This window comes from Eschscholzia californica, unplaced genomic scaffold (genome assembly GCF_041429995.1).
Source record: "Eschscholzia californica isolate CP2 unplaced genomic scaffold, dmEscCali1.0.p SCAF_3, whole genome shotgun sequence".
Classification (NCBI taxonomy): Eukaryota; Viridiplantae; Streptophyta; class Magnoliopsida; order Ranunculales; family Papaveraceae; genus Eschscholzia; species Eschscholzia californica.
The window spans coordinates 42,811,562-42,831,636 of NW_028238420.1; the positions used below are offsets into that span (position 1 = coordinate 42,811,562).

General features: G+C 38.1%; 1 long non-coding RNA gene across 1 annotated transcript; it reads left to right on the plus strand.

The window, feature by feature from the left end:
- The first annotated feature begins 2,347 nt into the window (after positions 1-2,347).
- On the plus strand, positions 2,348-13,798 carry LOC147550527 (uncharacterized). The gene is made up of 2 exons (XR_015237795.1): positions 2,348-2,540; positions 13,244-13,798. It is a non-coding gene; the product is annotated as an uncharacterized LOC147550527 (long non-coding RNA).
- Positions 13,799-20,075: the final 6,277 nt, after the last annotated feature.

The window sequence follows — 20,075 nt, forward strand, 5'->3', positions numbered from 1 at the left end:
ATAGAAGAACTACTTCTTCTTTGACTTGATAGATAGTTGGGAATTAGCTCACTTTCTCCTCACTACTTGATGTGGTAGTGTGTATGAAAGCTTAGAGAGAAATTCCACACCTTATTCTCTTCCCTAAGAGTGTTTATATAGAACCCTAATAAGAATCCACCTCCTTTTAGGTTTCCTAAAATACCCTTTAGAACAAGATTTAGGGAAATTGTCAAAAATAGAAACTAGTTGATATTTTCTCAATTCCCTAAGGAGATGTTGTCCAAACCCAGCCAAAATTCGCAGATTTAATGTTCAAACATAAGGAAACGTCCCTCTTAATATCAGCCCAATCTGAGCCCTAAAAGTGCCCGAATCAGTTTAGGCCCAAAACCCCGTTTTTGGGCTTTTTGTACTATCTTTGCCTAATTTCTCTTTAGGCCTATGAGATATATTTATGGGTCACTCCCGTTATTATATCTCACTCCCACTAGTCATATCCTAGATCCAATTGACACTCTTATGTCTAACCTGTTGTAGGATCCGGTCGAAGTTAGCCGCGAATTACTTCGTAATTCGACGATCTTGGTTGGTTTCTAACTTAAACTCCACGACCCCTAAATCAACCGGACTTGATGATCAATTTTCTTAGCCGACAAATTGCTCGCATTGCATCCTTGGTCGAAGGACATCTTCTTCAACTCCTTCATCGGGCCCATTTTTCATTCGGTTCCCGGCCTTGGCCCGCTAATCGTTGATTTCTAGGGGCGCTCTTGATGACGGGTTTTGGCTCATACAACAGTATAAACGTTCACTCCTCTCCTTGTTTTATCGATTCAGGTACTGCAAAGGATATATTTTATTATTTACCTCGTTTTTCTCATTATTTTACGGCTCCACCGAACTATTTCGTCCGTCTACCGGATGGTTCTCGTATTCAAGTTCTTCATATTGGTATAATATTTTTCAATAAATAATTTCTTCTTCACAATGTTTTACACATTTCGGAATTTAAAATCAATTTAATTTCTGTATCCCAAATCACTAATTCTCTTCGATGTCTTATAACATTTGATTTCGCTTCTTGTGTCTTTCAGGACCCACTGACGAAAACGAGGATTGAACTTGTTGATCTTCATTAAGGACTTTACTTTCTACGCACGAATCTTAGGATTTGTTCTTTTTCAGTTTCAGCTGTTTCTCATCTTTGTTTATCAAAGCGAGCACACAAAAATCAAAGCGAGCACACAAAAATCGTCTTTTTCTATACATTTTTTCCGTGCAAGTAATGATCAACCATAACCTAGAAGAAATGAGCTACTTTTGGTCTTGTACGTGTTTTAAGGTCCTCGATTCAACACCAAAGAAGTGTGATAGGCCCATCACATTTCGTGAAATACCGTTTTGAAAAACGTTTCGGTACATACTGCACAAGCAGAACAAATTGCACCCTAAAATTTACAATTTTCAAATAAGTTCGTGTTAATAATTCGTTTGAGTAAAGACAAAACGTATAAAAATATGGTTGGTAAATCACCCAATTTTGGATGGTTTACAAGAATTACTATGAGGTTAATTGAAAATTGGTGATCATCTCCACGTAAGCCCCAAAGATCTCGTAGACACGTAGTTGTATAAGTTCATATGCATTTCATCAATATACAGTCAGATCGTGGCATTATGCGAAATTCTATTTGTAGCATTTCAATAGCATTAAAATTTACGCAAATGGACTTGTAGTCAAGTTGCTTCTCCATTCCTCTGTGATAGCAAGATGATGTGAGTATGAACCACGAGGGTTGTAATTTATTCTCTAGAGGTGTTTATGTATAAATTAAGTATGTGTTAGTTTTTTCTTGGCCTGCAAGATATGTAACATTGTTTGTTTGATAGTTTAATTTTTTAGCTCCATCATCTTGGTGTATTTATGTCGTATTTGACATTCATTGACAATTTTATGTTTATTTCATCTTTTGATCCTTATGTATCAACTCTATATGAGGTTGCAATGAATCTAAATAAAATGTAGAAGATTGTACTACTTGTGCTTACACAAAATTTCATCACAAGACATAGAAGCAAAAACTCCAACAAGAAAATCAATCAAACCAAATTTTGTTCTTAGTATTAAAAAAATCACTAGTAAACACCAATATTGAAACTAAAAAGAGAAAAGAAACACTTTGGCGCTTGGCCTCCCTGATCTAAAACAAGAAACAGTTGCATAATCTATAGGAAGAAAGCTAATGTTGCCATGGATAATAAAGTAAAAAGTAATGTAGCGCCCGTGAGTGATGATGATGACGACGCAGAGTTTCCATGTCTACTAGTTGGTCCCTCAGTCGGTGAGAACGAAGAACTAATAGTAGTATGTGTTGAAGGAGGGATTGTTGGGTTTCCTGATGGTGGAGTTGTGGTGAAGGAAGGTACAACAAAGGTGGTGGTGGAGGGTGGAGTGGCGATGGTGGAAGGTGGAGTGGTGGTGGCGGAGGAAGGTACATCAACGGTGGTGGAGGGAGGAGTAGCGGTGGTGGGGGGTGGAGGAGTGACTGTGGTGGAAGGTGGTGTAACTGTGGCGGAGGGTGTAGCTGCGGTGGTGGGTGGAGGAGTGGAAGTAGTGGTGCGGTTGATACCATTAACATTAATGAATAACTTTTGGCCAAACATACAATGTTCACCAACAGTACATATGTAGAAGTGAGCACCGGCTGTGTTGAGACGAATAGTCGAAGGACTAGTACTTAAAATCGAACCACCGATTGGGATAGACTTAGTGTTGCAAGCATCATAAGCAGCCTTTGAAACTTCAGCAACAGTGTGGACTCCTGGAAAGTTGAATAGTAGAGTGTCTCCGACGACAAAGTTCTTGGAGGAAGCCCAAGTAGAATAATAATCAGATGATGAAGGGATAGTCCATCCCATGTCTTCTCCAACTGTGTGTGTTGTACTACCACTACTCTTACCAATTGCAAATTGTAGCAGAGCTGCTACAAGGACCAAATACCCAAACACAATTCTCATTCGATTAGCCATCTCTCTCTCTCTCTCTTGAATCTCTCTTTATCTCGATCTTGAATCTCCCTTGAGTCTTCTTCCTGTCTACAAGTGAATGAATGAATGAAACAGGGGAGGGGCGTTAACTATTTATATAGATATGCTGCCCAAACAATTGAATCCAAATATATACTGGCTGAATTTAATTAGAAACTGGAAATAGAATAGGAATCCTTTTCCTAATAGGTCTCCGATCACCTCCTCTTTATCTTACCTACTTACTTTCTTTTATTAGTTTTACAAATAGATTAGGAATCCTAATGAAATAGGATTGTCAGAAAAATAGAAACAACAAGAATACCTATATTCTTGCCATAGGCAGCCCTGACCGCAAGAAGGCAAAGGCAGTCAGAGTACCTTTGAGTTGGGCTAATGTGTAGGTAGAGTATAAGGTTGGAATCAAAATTTTATAGAGCCTGGATTTTGAAGCTGAATTCTAATGCTTTTTGGCAGGCCTCTAGCAAAACTGGAGTTGCCTCGTTTCGCTTAATATAATATGACAAAACGGTGTCGATGTAAAACTTTCTTATGAACAAGTTTTGGCGCTGTAATATTATAAAGAAAAATGCTGAAAGGCCCGAAAAAATGGGTCAACCACGGGCCGAAAATCGACTTGGCCTGCTCCAATTGGACAGATCCTGGTGAGAGAGAAACAACACGTCCAATGGAAATCGGCCACGTCGACTTTCGCCATGGGGCCGGCCTACTTTTCCGGGTCTTTTAGAATCAGTATCATAAAAGAGTTTTAAGAAAGAACTTGAATAAGTTCCTGTTACAAAACTAACTGAAATGTGATCATCAATTTACTTTGATTTTTTTTCTTTTCTTTTCTTTTGAGTGACAATACTTAAAAAGAATTGTGCTCAATGTATACAAACTCGGTAATCGTGAAGAGGTAAATCACCTCTTGGATTAAGTTTGAATATACTCGAATGAAAGAGAGAGAGAGAGAGACAAAAATCGTGCGAATGAGATAAAGGGAGAGATGAGAAAATATTTCTCTGTGTGTTTATTCATGAACTATACATGGGTATTTATAGGTTTACATGTAGTTATCAACCAAGTACAGATAACATAAAATCTAATCAAATCTTATCTACGCTTTATCACATAAAATAACAACTTTCCATTATGAAATCCTAAACCTAATCTTGCCGGTTTGTGTTTTCGGTTGTGGGCCTCATTGCTTCATTCGACTGGGCCTCATGGCTTCATTCGGTTGGGCCTAGTGGTGTGCCTTAATAGTAAGGAACCACAAACTTTAGTGATTTCACATTTTCATGACCAATATAGCAAGCAAAAGATCAATAAAAATGAACAATGAGCTTCCCGTTTCATTCATATCTTGATGCTAAAGTGACAAGTAAAACAATAAGAACACCTATAGAATACGAGTTTTGATCTTGTATGCATGTACGGAAGTGCAGAGTAAATGTTAATTATGAAAACAAACATAAACAAAAAATTGAAACTATCGACCCGTGTGATAGGCCTAAAATTAGGTCTTTCCCCAAGTGTAGGGGTCAAGTTATAGTATTTAAAATAAGATCGAGTATCGTTCCAAAGGACAAGCTATTTTACCTAAATCTCGAATTAAAAACCCCCTTTCAAAAATTTGATTTGATTTGGAAACTACTTAAAGAAAGAAAACAATACTAATAGACTAATAAGAATGAAATCAAGGTGAGAAAAAGAATCTAGGGATTTCGATTTCACCACATAAATGGACTACTTAAGACAAGCATTCAATCAACAAATTACTTTTTGTTTATAACTCAAAACCTAGCTTAATGAACTAATTAGGTTTCGGATAATATTCTTTAATAACACAATTCAAAATCAAGAATATTTGATTGACTATCATATAAAACTAAATTCCTACACTATCATTCATTATCTAAAAGGCATATCTCATCTAATAATTCAATAAAAGCATGAAATATCTAATAATAATGCATGAATGATAATAAGGTTATAGAATCAACATGAAATGACAATCAATAGGCATTGAAGCTCTATATAAGGATTCATTGATTTATAACATATCTCAAAATAAGCCCAAATATGGGTTTCCTCTACACCCTAGATACAAAATTTAGCTACTCATGGAATCTAAAATAATATTCATTGAATTCATAAAATAAATAGAATTACAAAAGATTAATGGAAAGAAATCACCAAGAATGTTCACAATCCATATTCCCATGTATCTCCATTTTGATGTCCAATTTAAGCTCCAAGTGTCTCAAAAATATTACCCAAATCTCCAAATAATAGCTTATTAGAAGATAAAAGAAGAAAAATTTAGAAGAGAGATAGAAGAAGAAGAGATTTAGAGAAGAAGGTATGGAGAAATTAGAAGGTTAGAAGAAGAAATTAGAGTAGAAAGAAAATGTAGAGAAAAGATGAAGGTGATAGAGAAAGTAGAAGAAAAGAATGGTGGCTAGGATTTTTAGTTGAGAAGAGGTAGAGAGAAAAGGAGGCTAAGAGAGGCTAAGAGGGGAAAGGAAGGCTTAGGGTTTTACAACTACAAGAAGGAGGAAAGAAGGGCTAAGAAGGGAGAAGAAGCTAAGAGAGGATTGAGAGGGTTTGCAAGTCTAGAGAGAAATGAAAGAGGTAGAGATTTATTTATAGATGGGTTGATGGCTAGGGTTTTAGGAGTTAATTGGGAGAAAATGGGAGAAAGAGGGTTAAAATAGGAAGTTAGGGTTGCTTTCTACTCAAGAAATGATTTCTTATTGGTTGAACATAAAGTGAGACAAAAAGGAGGGGCATTTCTAAATTCAGGGACTTAAAAGTGGGAAAAGAGGGGACCACATGTTGCTGTCCGGTTTGTGCATCTCACCAGCCAGAATGGTGCCCGAAAGTGTCTCACCAGTCTACATTGTTTGACTCCAACTTTGACTATGCATATCTCACTCTTCCGGACTCCGAATTGACTTTCGTTTTCTCCTACGAGCTCGTCTCGGACTGTACTTTTCACTCGTCACTGACCTTGTCCAAATTTCCCAGAATACCCTTGTGTCCAAAAGACCAAAATGCCCTTCAAGTAACTTTTTCTCATTTTTAACCGTTTTTCACACCTAACTCCGCAAAAGACACCTAATCATAAAAACCAACCATTTTATTATAATAAAGACTCGATACGAACTAACTTGGCTAAATTAAACGACTCAGATGGGACATTTTCATGACCCATCACCGTGAGAGACGTCTAATATTTCATCTAAATCAACGAACTCCCTACCAACATTTCAATTAAGGATACACAGGGCCACAAGCCCACTCGACGCCACAAGCCCACTCGACCTAACTCGATAACATCAAACCCTAATCGTTTCTATTAAGGAAACCTATGATTTCATGTGAAGATTGTTGTAATAAGTATAGATAAGGATTCTAATATCTTTGGTGTAATCTTTGGTTAGATGATAAGTCTTTGTAAACCAATAAATACCCGTGTGATCAATGAAGTTATACACAGAGAAGTATTTTGTCAAACCTGTCTCTCTCTCTCTGTCTTTCTCTCTATTATTCTCGGTTTCTAGTTTTCTCTCTCTACCTCATTCAATTATAATCACAATCATAATCAATAGGTGAATTAGCTCTTCACATGGTATAAGATCTGAGTTCGGTGTAAAAAAAAACAAGTACTATTATATATTGTTTTCCTAATGGAAACTCACACAGATGCTACATCCTCTCAATATATTCCTGGTACACCACCTCATTCTAATCCGATAGATGTTTATGATTCTTGCTCACCTACTGCGGTTCTCATAACTCCATTACTTACCTGATATAACTATGCCTCTTGGCCAAGAGCTATGAAGATGGCAGATCGTGCTAAAGACAAGTTAGGGTTCGTTGATGGTTCCCCTCCCAAACCCTTTTCCGCTTCTGAATTACACTAATGGGGAAAGGTGTAATGATCTTGTCAGTAGTTGGATTATTAACTCCGTTGCTCAAGACATTCGTTCTTCTCTTCTTTACGATGGTAATGCAACCGAAATATGATGTAATCTTCATGATACATTCTTTCAAACGAATGCGCCAAAAATTTATCAGTTAAAAAGAGTTATTTCTTCTTTCAAGCAAGAAGGAAACGAAGTTTCTTTTTACTTTACTTATCTTAACTCTCTCCAAGATGAACTCTAATCATTATTAGCTGTTGATCCATGTATTTGTAGACATGGGAACTCGATCAATGATCGTTCTAATCAAGAATGCGTCATGGAGTTCCTTCAAGGACTCCATGATCATTTTTCAGGAGCCAAACCCTTCTCATGGATCATTTTCCATATATCCTTCATTTGCACTCTCTTGTTAAACAAGAAGAGATTTAACAGAACATTATGGTGGCTACCACGAATGCTCCCGAAGCGACAGCTCTTGCCGTCGGTTAAACCGACTGCAATCAGCCGGAACGAGTTGGCCGTCAACGTCAAAGGCATTCTCGCCCTTACTGTGATTATTTCCGCACCCACAACCATGTTTGGGCGCAATGCTTTCAGCTCCACAGTTACCCGGGCCCAGCAGGCGGAGGAGCGAGACGACGACCCAACAGACAACCGGTTTCTCTTGCTGCTGTTATAGATGCTGCCAACAAGGGGGTGCTTCCAGCCACTTCATTATCCCAAGAGAAATACCAAGGTTTCTTAAATCTTTTTCACCAGGAAGGAAACTCTATGGGCATCGCCGACCATAACCAAGGGAAAATCAAACCAGGAATCAACCTTACAGGTTTGGAGGGTCGAGTTCGCAGGTCAAGAAGTCAAGAGGACCGGGTCGTAGACCGGAAATCAAACCTTCACCTGTTAATATTTTTATGGGCACCGACTATCTTTGAGCTTAACTTGTGACAAGAGACAAAACACACGTGACCGTAAGATCTCTCGGACACCAGGATGGTGGCTGCCCAAAGGGGCTCCAACGGTCAAGTCAGTAAACTTGGCAAATATTGAATACGAATAATAAATCAGAGTTTGGGTTATCGGGTTAAATGTGTTATCTGAGCAAGACGATCGTTGGGAGAGAAGGTGAAACAACCGGGTGTATGCTTGCCTAATTCTTTAGTCGTCGAGTGAGATAAAGTGTTAGTACTCTTTGGTCGTTAATAGTGAGAAAGGTCAGTCGTCTTCTATTTATCAAGTGGTCGTATGGAGAAAGAAAGATAAGTCGTCTTCTTTGACCGGGTGATCGTCTGGAGAGAGAAAGATCAGTCGTCTTCCTTGATCAGGTGATCGTCTGGAGAGAAAAAGATCAGTCGCCTTCCTTTATCAGGTGATCTTCTAGAGAGAGAAAGATCGTAGCAGTCGTCAGTTGCTTGATCTGTGAGAGAAAGTAATTGGTTGATTGCGGGAGAGTTGGATGCCTTTTAGTCGATAATCCGATGATCTTATATAGTGTTTTGTGGTCCACTGTCAATCTTGGTCAACTGTCACCTTATGGTGGGTTGTCGTTTTGAATGTGGTAACGCCTGAACATGAATGCAGATACCGTAACTCCCATCCAATGAATATATTGACGATATTCTTTACCGACTGTTATCTTCGATAACAGTAATGCCTCAACGGGTATATGGGAAGAAATATCGACCAACATTTCTGTGCAGGGCTGACTTCTTTATCCGGGGCTGACTTGTCTGTTTAATACACTTGTATTTTCTTGTCGCCTTAGGTTCTTGAAGATGAATGGGTCGGGTGTTGGGATTTACACCCTTCTACTAATGTTTATAGCGGATAACGACATCATATGTCTAATATTAGTATCCCCAAGATCACATGTATAAACTAATAATGCTAAGTAAATAAAACTAGTTCGATGATTACCTTAATCGCTAGTTTTTCCTTCGAACCTTTCCAATTGCTTTTGAGAAGACCAAGAGCTTCAAACGTAGCTCCTCTACTTGGGACAAGCAATCAACTTGATCTCCCACCTTGTTGTTAGGTAGCACACCAATGGTTGTTGGATAGAAGAACTACTTCTTCTTTGACTAGATAGATAGTTGAGAATTAGCTCACTTTCTCCTCACTACTTGATGTGGTAGTGTGTAAGAAAGCTTAGAGAGAAATTCCACACCTTATTCTCTGTCCTCAGAGTGTTTATATAGAACCCTAATAAGAATCCACCTCCTTTTAGGTTTCCTAAAACACCCTTTTGAATAAGATTTAGGGAAATTGTCGAAAATAGCAACTAGTTGATATTTTCTCAATTTCCTAAGGAGATGGCGTCCAAACCCAGCAAAAATTGGCAGATGTAATGTTCATAACATAAGGAAACGCCCCTCTAAAAATCAGCCCAATCTGAGCCCTAAAAGTGCCCGAATCGGTTTAGGCCCAAACCCCATTTTTGGGCTCTTTGTACTATCTTTGCCTAATTTCTCTTTAGGCCTATGAGATATATTTATGGGACACTCCCGTTATTATATCTCACTCCCACTAGTCATATCCTAGATCCAATTGACACTCTTATGTGTAACCTGTTGTAGGATCCGGTCGAAGTTTGCCGCGAATTACTTCGTAATTCGACGATCTTGGTTGGTTTCTAGCTTAAACTCCACGACCCCTAAATCAACCGGACTTGATGATAAATTTTCCTAGCCGACAAATTCCTCGCATTGCATCCTTGGTCGAAGGACATCTTCTTCAACTCCTTCATCGGGCCCATTTTTCATTCGGTTCCCGGCCTTGGCCCGCTAATCGTTGATTTCTAGGGGCGCTCTTGATGACGGGTTTTGGCTCATACAACAGTATAAACGTTCACTCCTCTCCTTGTTTTATCGATTCAGGTGCTGCAAAGGATATATGTTATTACTTACCTCGTTTTTCTCATTATTTTACCGCTCCACCGAACTATTTCGTCCGTCTACCGGATGGTTCTCGTATTCAAGTTCTTCATATTGGTATAATATTTTTCAATAAATAATTTCTTCTTCACAATGTTTTACACATTTCGGAATTTAAAATCAATTTAATTTCTGTATCCCAAATCACTAATTCTCTTCGATGTCTTATAACATTTGATTTCGCTTCTTGTGTCTTTCAGGACCCATTGACGAAAATGAGGATTGAACTTGGTGATCTTCATTAAGCACTTTACTTTCTAGGCACGGATCTTAGGATTTGTTCTTTTTCACTTTCAGTTGTTTCTCATCTTTGTTTATCTACGCGAGCACACAAAAATCATCCTTTTCTGTACATTTTTTTCGTGCAAGTAATGATTAACCATAAACTAGGAAAACTGAACTACTTTTGGTCTTGTACGTGTTTTAAGGTCCTCGATTCAACACCAAAGAAGTGTGATAAGCCCATCACTTTTCGTGAAATACCGTTTTAAAAAATGTTTCGGTACATACTGCACAAGCAGAACAAATTGCACCCTAAAATTTACAATTTTCAAATAAGTTCGTGTTAATAATTCGTTTGAGTAAAGACAAAATGATGTAGATTGTTGCGGAAGCGTAAAAGTAATGGAATCCACCATTGTTAATAAACTAAACTAACGAAATAAAACTGATAAAATAACGATAAACAATAAACTTGATTAATAATAAACTTGGTTGATAATATTCTCTGATCTGGTAAATAAAGACAGACTAGACTTCTCTTATATAGAGATTGTACTTTCCTAGATAGACTCAAATAAGGAAATAAGATAACTACTAATAATACTTTCCTTGATTGCTAAGACTCATAATTATGGAAACCCTAAATACTTAATTATAGAAACTACGCTAATGTAGCTTCTTGACCGTGAGGCCCACTATCACCATGGCCGTGAGGCCCAATAGGAAGATGGTCTCCATCATACTCCCCCGCTGCGGAACAACTTGCCCCCAAGTTGGTGTTGTCATAAAGCGGATCGTTCAAGTAATGAGGATATATATCAGCGATGTTGAAGGTAACTTCGGCGACGAGTTTGAAGGCAATCCTTAGTTCCCACTTTTCACGAAAATTGCCAAAAATCCGAAGAAGAAATATTGACAATATCACCAATTATAATGTGAAACATATATTGCCAAGATACTCGCAAAAGCAATACCAACGTAGATACGTCTAGTAAATTGCGACATCGCCTGTCGTCTTTTAGTTTGACGAAAGAGGTCACATATACAACCTGTCTTGTTCTTGGAAAAACAATGGATGGCCATGAAGAATGGTTTGTATGATTCTTTGAAGTTGAAGGCCATGAAGAAATCAATGGAGGAGAAAGTATTTTATGATTCGACACAACTAATTCGTCTCCCGGAATCATATATGGATCAAACAACTTATTCGAGCTTGTGTTAGTCAGTTGAATTTCTTCTTCTTGATCTGTCTCATCGAAATTTTCTTCCTCCATTATTGAAAAACTAAGATTTTTTTTATCAAAAATCTCTCCTTCAATAATATTGACCATGGTAGTCGAAGGAATTTCAGATAATAATTTGTTCGATTGGATATGAGATTCTATAAAAGATAAGTATTCATGTAAAGGGAGAAAAGCATATCGAAAAATACTTTTCACTTTATTCCAATCATCTACGAACGATTTTCCTTCATTAACGAGTCTCCATTGCATCTCGTTGAATTTTTCATACACTCTTGTAGACAAGTGTTGTTCAAGAATAAAAACCTTATCTTCATCACGAACCTCTTGATTTATAAACCAATCTTCCATCTGTTGAATCCAAAAATCTATATGATATTGATAATCAAACATAGGAATTTTGGAATCGACATTAATTTTGTTTTGATCTTTTCGATCAACATAGAGTTGTTGTGCATCTCTTAAAGGATCCCAACCTAAACGCGGAAGATTATTCCAACATTCAAGATGAGAAGTATTTAAAAAAAAATTATATGTTCCCAGATTCTTAAAGCTCTGAATACCAGCTGATGTAGATTGTTGCGGAAGCGTAAAAGTAATGGAATCCACCATTGTTCATAAACTAAACTAACGAAATAAAACTGATAAAATAACGATAAACAATAAACTTGATTAATAATAAACTTGGTTGATAATATTCTCTGATCTGGTTAATAAAGACAGACTAGACTTCTCTTATATAGAGATTGTACTTTCCTAGATAGACTCAAATAAGGAAATAAGATAACTACTAATAATACTTTCCTTGATTGCTAAGACTCATAATTATGGAAACCCTAAATACTTAATTATAGAAACTACGCTAATGTAGCTTCTTGACCGTGAGGCCCACTATCACCATGGCCGTGAGGCCCAATAGGAAGATGGTCTCCATCACAACGTATAAAAATATGGTTGGTAAATCACCCAATTTTGGATGGTTTACAAGAATTACTATGAGGTTAATTGAAAATTGGTGATCATCTCCACGTAAGCCCCAAAGATCTCGTAGACACGTAGTTGTATAAGTTCATATGCATTTCATCAATATACAGTCAGATCGTGGCATTATGCGAAATTCTATTTGTAGCATTTCAATAGCATTAAAATTTACGCAAATGAACTTGTAGTCAAGTTGCTTCTCCATTCCTCTATGATAGCAAGATGATGTGAGTATGAACCACGAGGGTTGTAATTTATTCTCTAGAGGTGTTTATGTATAAATTAAGTATGTGTTAGTTTTTTCTTGGCCTGCAAGATATGTAACATTGTTTGTTTGATAGTTTAATTTTTTAGCTCCATCATCTTGGTGTATTTATGTCGTATTTGACATTCATTGACAATTTTATGTTTATTTCATCTTTTGATCCTTATGTATCAACTCTATATGAGGTTGCAAGGAATCTAAATAAAATGTAGAAGATTGTACTACTTGTGCTTACACAAAATTTCATCACAAGACATAGAAGCAAAAACTCCAACAAGAAAATCAATCAAACCAAATTTTGTTCTTAGTATTAAAAAAATCACTAGTAAACACCAATATTGAAACTAAAAAGAGAAAAGAAACACTTTGGCGCTTGGCCTCCCTGATCTAAAACAAGAAACAGTTGCATAATCTATAGGAAGAAAGCTAATGTTGCCATGGATAATAAAGTAAAAAGTAATGTAGCGCCCGTGAGTGATGATGATGACGACGCAGAGTTTCCATGTCTACTAGTTGGTCCCTCAGTCGGTGAGAACGAAGAACTAATAGTAGTATGTGTTGAAGGAGGGATTGTTGGGTTTCCTGATGGTGGAGTTGTGGTGAAGGAAGGTACAACAAAGGTGGTGGTGGAGGGTGGAGTGGCGATGGTGGAAGGTGGAGTGGTGGTGGCGGAGGAAGGTACATCAACGGTGGTGGAGGGAGGAGTAGCGGTGGTGGGGGGTGGAGGAGTGACTGTGGTGGAAGGTGGTGTAACTGTGGCGGAGGGTGTAGCTGCGGTGGTGGGTGGAGGAGTGGAAGTAGTGGTGCGGTTGATACCATTAACATTAATGAATAACTTTTGGCCAAACATACAATGTTCACCAACAGTACATATGTAGAAGTGAGCACCGGCTGTGTTGAGACGAATAGTCGAAGGACTAGTACTTAAAATCGAACCACCGATTGGGATAGACTTAGTGTTGCAAGCATCATAAGCAGCCTTTGAAACTTCAGCAACAGTGTGGACTCCTGGAAAGTTGAATAGTAGAGTGTCTCCGACGACAAAGTTCTTGGAGGAAGCCCAAGTAGAATAATAATCAGATGATGAAGGGATAGTCCATCCCATGTCTTCTCCAACTGTGTGTGTTGTACTACCACTGCTCTTACCAATTGCAAATTGTAGCAGAGCTGCTACAAGGACCAAATACCCAAACACAATTCTCATTCGATTAGCCATCTCTCTCTCTCTCTCTTGAATCTCTCTTTATCTCGATCTTGAATCTCCCTTGAGTCTTCTTCCTGTCTACAAGTGAATGAATGAATGAAACAGGGGAGGGGCGTTAACTATTTATATAGATATGCTGCCCAAACAATTGAATCCAAATATATACTGGCTGAATTTAATTAGAAACTGGAAATAGAATAGGAATCCTTTTCCTAATAGGTCTCCGATCACCTCCTCTTTATCTTACCTACTTACTTTCTTTTATTAGTTTTACAAATAGATTAGGAATCCTAATGAAATAGGATTGTCAGAAAAATAGAAACAACAAGAATACCTATATTCTTGCCATAGGCAGCCCTGACCGCAAGAAGGCAAAGGCAGTCAGAGTACCTTTGAGTTGGGCTAATGTGTAGGTAGAGTATAAGGTTGGAATCAAAATTTTATAGAGCCTGGATTTTGAAGCTGAATTCTAATGCTTTTTGGCAGGCCTCTAGCAAAACTGGAGTTGCCTCGTTTCGCTTAATATAATATGACAAAACGGTGTCGATGTAAAACTTTCTTATGAACAAGTTTTGGCGCTGTAATATTATAAAGAAAAATGCTGAAAGGCCCGAAAAAATGGGTCGACCACGGGCCGAAAATCGACTTGGCCTGCTCCAATTGGACAGATCCTGGTGAGAGAGAAACAACACGTCCAATGGAAATCGGCCACGTCGACTTTCGCCATGGGGCCGGCCTACTTTTCCGGGTCTTTTAGAATCAGTATCATAAAAGAGTTTTAAGAAAGAACTTGAATAAGTTCCTGTTACAAAACTAACTGAAATGTGATCATCAATTTACTTTGATTTTTTTTCTTTTCTTTTCTTTTGAGTGACAATACTTAAAAAGAATTGTGCTCAATGTATACAAACTCGGTAATCGTGAAGAGGTAAATCACCTCTTGGATTAAGTTTGAATATACTCGAATGAAAGAGAGAGAGAGAGAGAGAGAGAGAGAGACAGAGAGACAGAAACCGTGCGAAGGACATAGAGGGAGAGATGAGAAAATATTTCTCTGTGTGTTTATTCATGAACTATACATGGGTATTTATAGGTTTACATGTAGTTATCAACTAAGAACAGATAACATAAAATCTAATCAAATCTTATCTACGCTATATCACATAAAATAACAACTTTCCATTATGAAACCCTAAACCTAATCCGGCCGGTTTGTGTTTTCGGTTGTGAGCCTCATTGCTACATTTGGCTGGGCCTCATGGCTTCATCCGGCTGGGCCTAGTGGTGTGCCTTAATAGTAAGGAACCACAAACTTTAGTGATTTCACATTTTCATGACCAATATAGCAAGCAAAAGATCAATAAAAATGAACAATGAGCTTCCCATTTCATTCATATCTTGATGCTAAAGTGACAAATAACACAAGAAGAACACCATAGAATACGAGTTTTGATCTTGTATGCCATGTACAGAAGTGCAGAATAAATGTTAATTATGAAAACAAACTCAAAATAAAAATTGAAATCAGAACTAGTACCCTCCTGCAGCATGTAAATCAGCAGAAGGTGCATTAATCTGAGCTTCAAACATATTAGGGAAAACACCTCGAGAATGTGCACTAAAAATCTGAATCAAATTAGTTAAATCTAGTCAATTAATGGCGTTATAAACGTTTTTTTACTGCACTGAGAAGAACTTTGGAGAGTTATTCATTGTTATCTCGACCCAAAACTTCGTTACCGCCAACTATTCCACGAATATGTTTATCGGGAAGATGTGGTAGTACATTTTTTTGACCCATATTATAGCTCTATCTTCATACAAACTCATGTCTTTTTCTTCTCCGTTACATTTTCTGAAACAAATACCATTGAATTTTCGAGCTTGAATGTGTCTATGTGCAAAGTACAATGTTAATGTGAAGAGACTCTCAAACCACAAAGAAATAAACTTTTTTGAGGTAAGAGTTTTAATTCCACCGTCAAATGTTTTTTGTTCACGAGAAACTATCGACCCGTGAGAGACGTCTAATATTTCATCTAAATCAACGAACTCCCTACCAACATTTCAATTCAGGATACACAGGGCCACAAGCCCACTCGACGCCACAAGCCCACTCGACCTAACTCGATAACATCAAACCCTAATCGTTTCTATTAAGGAAACCTATGATTTCATGTGAAGATTGTTGTAATAAGTATAGATAAGGATTCTAATATCTTTGGTGTAATCTTTGGTTAGATGATAAGTCTTTGTAAACCTATAAATACCCGTGTGGTCAATGAAGTTATACACAGAGAAGTATTTTGTCAAACCAGTCTCTCTCTCTTTCTGTCTTTCTCTCTATTATTCTCGGTTTCTAGTTTTCTCTCTCTACCTCATTCAATTATAACCACAGTCATAATCAATAGGTGAATTAGCTCTTCACATGGTATAAGATCTGAGTTCGGTGTAAAAAAAAAAACAAGTACTATTATATATTGTTTTCCTAATGGAAACTCACACAGATGCTACATCCTCTCAATATATTCCTGGTACACCACCTCATTCTAATCCGATATATGTTTATGATTCTTGCTCACCTACTGCGGTTCTCATAACTCCATTACTTACCTGATATAACTATGCCTTTTGCCCAAGAGCTATGAAGATGGCACATCGTGCTAAAGACAAGTTAGGGTTCGTTGATGGTTCCCCTCCCAAACCCTTTTCCGCTTCTGAATTACACTAATGGGGAAAGGTGTAATGATCTTGTCGGTAGTTGGATTATTAACTCCGTTGCTCAAGACATTCGTTCTTCTCTTCTCTACGATGGTAATGCAACCGAAATATGATGTAATCTTCATGATACATTCTTTCAAACGAATGCGCCAAAAATTTATCAGTTAAAAAGAGTTATTTCTTCTTTCAAGAAAGAAGGAAACGAAGTTTCTTTTTACTTTACTCATCTTAACTCTCTCCAAGATGAACTCTAATCACTATTAGCTGTTGATCCATGTATTTGTAGACATGGGAAGTCGATCAATGATCGTTCTAATCAAGAATGCGTCATGGAGTTCCTTCAAGGACTCCATGATCATTTTTCAGGAGCCAAATCCTTCTCATGGATCATTTTCCATATATCCTTCATTTGCACTCTCTTGTTAAACAAAAAGAGATTTAACAGAACATTATGGTGGCTACCACGAAGGCTCCCGAGGCGACATCTCTTGCCGTCGGTTAAACCGACTGCAATCAGCCGGAACAAGATGGCCGTCAACGTCAAATGCATTATCGCCCTTACTGTGATTATTTCCGCACCCACAACCATGTTTGGGCGCAATGCTTTCAGCTCCACAGTTACCCGGGCCCAGCAGGCGGAGGAGCGAGACGACGTCCCAACAGACAACCGGTTTCTCTTGCTGCTGTTATAGATGCTGCCAACAAGGGGGTGCTTCCAGCCACTTCATTATCCCAAGAGAAATACCAAGGTTTCTTAAATCTTTTGCACCAGGAAGGAAACTCTATGGGCATCGCTGACCATAACCTAGGGAAAATCAAACCAGGAATCAACCTTACAGGTCTGGAGGGTCGAGTTCGCAGGTCAAGAAGTCAAGAGGACCGAGTCGTAGACCGGAAATCAAACCTTCACCTGTTAATATTTTTATGGGCACCGACTATCTTTGAGCTTAACCTGTGAGAAGAGACAAAACACACGTGACCGTAAGATCGATCGGACACCAGGATGGTGCATCCCCAAAAGGGCTCCAACGGTCAAGTCAGTAAACTTGGCAAATATTGAATACGAATAATAAATCAGAGTTTGGGCTATCGGGTTAAATGTGTTATCTGAGCAAGACGATCGTTGGGAGAGAAGGTGAAACAACCGGGTGTATGCTTGCCTAATTCTTTAGTCGTCGAGTGAGATAAAGTGTTAGTACTCTTTGGTCGTTAATAGTGAGAAAGGTCAGTCGTCTTCTATTTATCAAGTGGTCGTATGGAGAAAGAAAGATAAGTCGTCTTCTTTGACCGAGTGATCGTCTGGAGAGAGAAAGATCAGTCGTCTTGCTTGATCAGGTGATCGTCTGGAGAGAAAAAGATCAGTCGCCTTTCTTTATCAGGTGATCTTCTAGAGAGAGAAAGATCGTAGCAGTCGTCAGTTGCTTGATCAAGTGGTTTAGATGATAGATGTGAGAGAAAGTAATTGGTTGATTGCGGGAGAGTTGGATGCCTTTTAGTCCATAATTCGATGATCTTATATAGTGTTTTGTGGTCCACTGTCAATCTTGGTCAACTGTCACCTTATGGTGGGTTGTCGTTTTGAATGTGGTAACGCCTGGACATGAATGCAGATACCGTAACTCCCATCCAATGAATATATTGACGATATTCTTTACCGACTGTTATCTTCGATAACAGTAACGCCTCAACGGGTATATGGGAAGAAATATCGACCAACATTTCTGTGCAGGGCTGACTTCTTTATCCGGGGCTGACTTGTCTGTTTAATACACTTGTATTTTCTTGTCGCCTTAGGTTCTTGAAGATGAATGGGTCGGGTGTTGGGATTTACACCCTTCTACTAATGTTTATAGTGGATAACGACATCATATGTCTAATATTAGTATCCCCAGGATCACATGTATAAACTAATAATGCTAAGTAAATAAAACTAGTTCGATGATTACCTTAATCGCTAATTTTTCCCTCGAACCATTCCAATTGCTTTTGAGAAGACCAAGAGCTTCAAACGTAGATCCTCTACTTGGGAGAAGCAATCAACTTGATCTCCCACCTTGTTGTTAGGTAGCACACCAATGGTTGTTGGAGAGAAGAACTACTTCTTCTTTGACTAGATAGATAGTTGAGAATTAGCTCACTTTCTCCTCACTACTTGATGTGGTAGTGTGTAAGAAAGCTTAGAGAGAAGTTCCACACCTTATTCTCTGTCCTCAGAGTGTTTATATAGAACCCTAATAAGAATCCACCTCCTTTTAGGTTTCCTAAAACACCATTTAGAATAAGATTTAGGGAAATTGTCGAAAATAGCAACTAGTTGATATTTTCTCAATTCCCTAAGGAGATGGCGTCCAAACCCAGCCAAAATTGGCAGATGTAATGTTCATAACATAAGTAAACGTCCCTCTAAAAATCAGCCCAATCTGAGCCCTAAAAGTGTTTGAATCGGTTTAGGCCCAAAACCCCGTTTTTGGGCTTTCTGTACTATCTTTGCCTAATTTCTCTTTAGGCCTATGAGATATATTTATGGGATACTCCCATTATTATATCTCACTCCCACTAGTCATATCTTAGATCAAATTGACACTCTTATGTGTAACCTGTTGTAGGATCCGGTCGAAGTTAGCCGCGAATTACTTCGTAATTCGACGATCTTGGTTGGTTTCTAGCTTAAACTCCACGGCCCCTAAATCAACCGGACTTGATGATCAATTTTCCTAGCCGACAAATTCCTCGCATTGCATCCTTGGTCGAAGGACATCTTCTTCAACTCCTTCATCGGGCCCATTTTTCATTCGGTTCCCGGCCTTGGCCCGCTAATCGTTGATTTCTAGGGGCGCTCTTGATGACAGGTTTTGGCTCATACAACAGTATAAACGTTCACTCCTCTCCTTGTTTTATCGATTCAGGTGCTGCAAAGGATATATGTTATTATTTACCTCGTTTTTCTCATTATTTTTTCGCTCCACCGAACTATTTCGTCCGTCTACCGGATGGTTCTCGTATTCAAGTTCTTCATATTGGTATAATATTTTTCAATAAATAATTTCTTCTTCACAATGTTTTACACATTTCGGAATTTAAAATCAATTTAATTTCTGTATCCCAAATCACTAATTCTCTTCGATGTCTTATAACATTTGATTTCGCTTCTTGTGTCTTTCAGGACCCATTGACGAAAACGAGGATTGAACTTGGTGATCTTCATTAAGGACTTTACTTTCTAGGCACGGATCTTAGGATTTGTTCTTTTTCACTTTCAGTTGTTTCTCATCTTTGTTTATCAACGCGAGCACACAAAAATCGTCCTTTTCTGTACATTTTTTTCGTGCAAGTAATGATCAACCATAAACTAGGAAAACTGAACTACTTTTGGTCTTGTACGTGTTTTAAGGTCCTCGATTCAACACCAAAGAAGTGTGATAAGCCCATCACTTTTCGTGAAATACCGTTTTGAAAAACGTTTCGGTACATACTGCACAAGCAGAACAAATTGCTCCCTAAAACTTAATATTTTCAAATAAGTTCGTGTTAATAATTCGTTTGAGTAAAGACAAAACGTAT